General features: G+C 39.7%; 1 protein-coding gene across 1 annotated transcript in view; it reads right to left on the minus strand.

Moving 5' to 3' along the window:
• The window catches only part of NUP93 (nucleoporin 93), a 114,224-nt gene that overhangs the window by 41,814 nt on the left and 68,132 nt on the right, over nucleotides 1–4,278 (minus strand). The window lies entirely within an intron of this gene.

The raw sequence follows: 4,278 nt of genomic DNA on the forward strand, positions 1-4,278 counted from the left end.
TAGTAGAGACAGGGTTTCACCATGTTGGCCAGGCTGGTCTCGAACTTCTGACCTCAAGTGATCTGCCTGCCTCAGTCTCCCAAAGTGCTGGGATTACAGGCGAAGTCACTATGTGTGGCCAGAAAACAATGTATTAAGTGTTGGTGAGGATATACAGAAAATGAAACACTTGTGCACTGCAGGTAGGAACGGGAAATGGTATAGCCTCTGTGGAAATAGTATGGAGGTTCCTCAGAAAATTAAAAGTAAAATTACCATACAGTTCCACTTCTGAGTATATACCCAGAAGAACTGAAAACACGGTTATGTGTACACCCACGTTTATAGTTTTATTCATGAAAGCCAAGAAGTGGAAGCAACCCAGGTGTCCATCACTGAATGAATGGATAAACAAAATGTGGTATATACATATAATGGAATCTTTTTCAGCTTTAAAAAGAAAGGAGATTCTGACACTTGCTACAACTCTTAACGACATTATGCTGATTGTCTCTGACTTATTTCACTCACAAAAAGACAAATACTGTATGATTCCATTTATGTGGGGTACCTAGAGTAGTCAAATTCAGAGAAACAGAAAGTAGAGTGGTAGTTGCCACAAGCTGCTAAGAGATGGTAGTGATGGTTGCACAACAATGTGAATGTACTTAATACCACTGAACTATACACTTGAAAATGGCCTATGTTTTCTGCTTGTAACAACCATCCTAATGGGTATAAAGTGGTATCTCATTGTGGTTTTATGTTTCCCTAATGACTAGTGATGTTGAGCATCTTTCCATATGCTTATTAATATAAACATCTTTATAAAAGCTCTGAAATTAGATTGTATGTCATAGCAGTGTTTTTTCTTTGTAGCATATAAAATGGTAGATTATGAAATCAATAGTATCTTAAGATATAATAAACATCTAAGATAAGAAAAAGCAAAAGCTTCTCCCAGTGTTTTATTATTATTCCTATATTTTTCTGTTGCCCAGGCTGGAGTGCAGTGGCATGATCTCAGCTCACTGCAAACTCCACCTTCTGGGTTCATGCCATGTTCCCACCTCAGCCTTGCAAGTAGGTGGGATTGCAAGCATGTGCCACCACACCTGGCTAACTTTTGTATTAATACTTTTAGTAGAGACAGGGTTTCACCATGTTAGCCAGGCTGGTCTTGAACTCCTGACCTCAAGTGATCCAACTACCTTGGCCTCCCAAAGTGCTGGGATTATAGGCATGAGCCACTGCGCTCATTTTATTTTTTAAAGAAACACTAATATTTTCATAGGAGGAAGCAATCCAGTAAAAGAAAAACAGCCTTCTGGGATTAAACTGCCTACCAGTCTATTCAAAGTTACTGAAAAGCCTCTGTCTACTGGAAGCTGCAGGTAGCTGTCCAAATAAAGGCATTCAAAAGGAAAAGATAAAGAGAAAAGAGTCTGAGGTGAGGGGGTGGGAGAGGGAAGAAGCAAGATTACAAAAAAAAAAAATCTGGATTAAAACAACACAGAGAAATACTGAATTATGACCATTCTCAGCCTATTATTCTTCAATTACCAGACCAGGTTTCCCATCAGCTTAAGCCTTTTAAAAAAGCCATTTCATTTACAATCAGATTGGCACCTAATTAGGCAGCACTAAGGGAATGAGTATTAGCAATGCCTGCTTTATTACTGGCAACACAGATAACTTATACTGATAATATTGATATGCATGAGCTTCAGGGAACTGTTAGAAATATGACATACATATACTCTTCCTACAAATGGGATATTTGGTTTTAGACCAATATTTATTAAAATGTGAAGAAAGGACATCAGACATACACACACACAGACGTGATTAGGAAGAAGGCTGGTGCATTGATAGACTCTTTTCTAATAAATATTCTGCAGACACAGGAGAAATGACAATCATAAATTTTGAAAACAGTCTTCCAACTGTTTTTTTTCTTTTCATTGAGAGTCAGGCAGAATGGACCATTCCAGTCAGTTAGCCTGCGTTGAAAAATACCCAGAGAAAAACCTTTGTTTCTTGCTCACATCAGTAAACTTAAGCATCAAAGTTATGCATTTTAAATCAAGAGAAGTATGATTGAACATAAAGGCGGGGTGGAAGGGAAGAGATAATTTTCTTAGAAGTTGTCCAGAAAGAATGCACAAGTGGGAGCCACAATTTTGTCTAAAACTTTCCTATGAAGTGGTCAAACCAACTGCTTCCTCAGCCTCTAGCTTCTCCCAGCAAGGTAAAACGGAGGGCCAGGTGGCATGAGGATCATGTAGGGTAGAAATAAGGAGGCTGGGGAAGGCTGATACATTAGACAGCCTACTAAGCTACAATACGAAGGGAGCACATCACAAAGTGTAGCAACTCTTTTTTCTTAAAGACAAGACCTCTGGCTCAAGAGTGGCAGAGTAGTAAAGGCAACGAAAGAAAACAGACAATCAACTACCCACAGAAACTGCTGAAGAGAACAGTGGAGGCAGACTTCCAGCATCAGGTAAGGGTCAGAATGATCATAGTGGGAATTAACCACTCTGTTAATTAGGTTGCCTGCCTGTGTGCCAAGAACTCTTGCTTAGTACTTTGAAAACTATCAGCTTTCCGGGTGCAAATCCTCAAATATATCTGAAAGTATGCCAGTCTACTTACTTAGAAACAGTCTCACAACCTGAAAGAACAGTGCTGTGGTTCTATTTACCATTAGTGTGATAAGGAGCTTCAAATAAAAATAAACGGCCCAGGAGGGCAAACTGCTTGAGGTCAGGAGTTCGAGACCAGCCTGGCCAACATGGTGAAACCCTGTCTCTACTAAAAACACAAACATTAGCTGGGCATAGTGGTGGGTGCCTGTAATCCCAGCTACTAGGGAGACCGAGACATGAGAATCATTTGAACCTTGGTGATGGAGGTTGACTGCACCACTGCACTCCATCCAGCTCGAGTGACAGAGCAAGACCCTGTCTCAAAAAATAAATAAATGGCCCAACAAAAAAATTCTCTTCCCTTGATTGCATCACCCCCAGCTTATCTTAATTACATTAGCAGTAATGGCACATTCAATCTGTAGGCTAATCAGGGATGATCAGCCACCCATCTGTCCCATTCCAACCTATTCCGTTTACGTCCACATCTGAACCATTGAATTAAGTGCAAGGAAGAAGGCTAACTAGAGGAACTAATGAGAGAGAATCAACAGAACTGTTCACCTAACAACTAAGAGGAGGGCAGTGAGAGTCTAAGGTGAGATGGAGGCAAGGACAAAAAGAAAAGAAACCCAGGCGAAAAGAGAAAGGATAAACTGGAAGGATGTGGAGAGATATAAAAATTAAAAGGAAGGCAAAACAAACCACAGGAAGTAACAAAACAGTGGAGAAACTATTATAAATTAAATCTGAATCTTTCAAGTTATTGTTATGGTGTGGAAAATATTTCTCTTTGAACACAGTTAAGAAAAAAAGGCATGGAGAGAATTGGGCAGCTGAATTAAGAACAGGTGGGGAGCATTTGAACCCCATTTTCATGAAGGGAAGGGGGCAATATGCTTTGACTTCACACTTGTTTATTACTGCACTGTTGCTGGCTTTTAGAAACACTGCATATGTTCTGATAATGTTGTTCTGTTTTTGCTGGGATGTACCAAATGGGGAAAGACAGGACACAGTTGTGGTTTTATAGCTTGTTTTCTTGGCATTTCAGCAGGACACTGGCAAGTTATTCAAACATGAAATTGACACCAATATACCAGAAAGTTGCTCACTTTTTGTGTGAAAATGATTCTTGCTCAGTGGCAGTTTGCTGGTGTCAAGACAGGTCAAAGGTCTCCGCCTAGGCTGGCTCCCAACACAGGAATGCCTCCCTCACAAACACATATGCACACATTTTGCACTGTGGTATGTCACCTAAATGTTTTGGCTGGCTACACATTTAGTCTCTCAGTATGGCACAATGTTCAGAGACTGCCAATTCCAGAAACACATTCTGTGGGGTAAATGGATTAATAAAGCTTGGTAGCATTCAACAATCCTAATTTAATTTCACTGGTTCTTTACAGCAGGAGAATGAATATTGGTGAGTAACTCACTTAACATGTGAACCAAAAAAAGCCCTTTTAAAAATATTTCCAGATCTGAATCAAGTGAATTTCTCCGTATCTATGACCAAGTACTATTGCCAACAATATAATTAATGAAATTTTGGGAACTGTATTTATTTTTTTTGAGATAGAATCTTACTCTGTCACCTAGGTTGAAGTGCAGTGGCACGATCTCAATCAACTCACTGCAACCTCCA

Source organism: Cebus imitator, unplaced genomic scaffold, assembly GCF_001604975.1.
Source record: "Cebus imitator isolate Cc_AM_T3 unplaced genomic scaffold, Cebus_imitator-1.0 Scaffold297, whole genome shotgun sequence".
NCBI lineage: Eukaryota > Metazoa > Chordata > Mammalia > Primates > Cebidae > Cebus > Cebus imitator.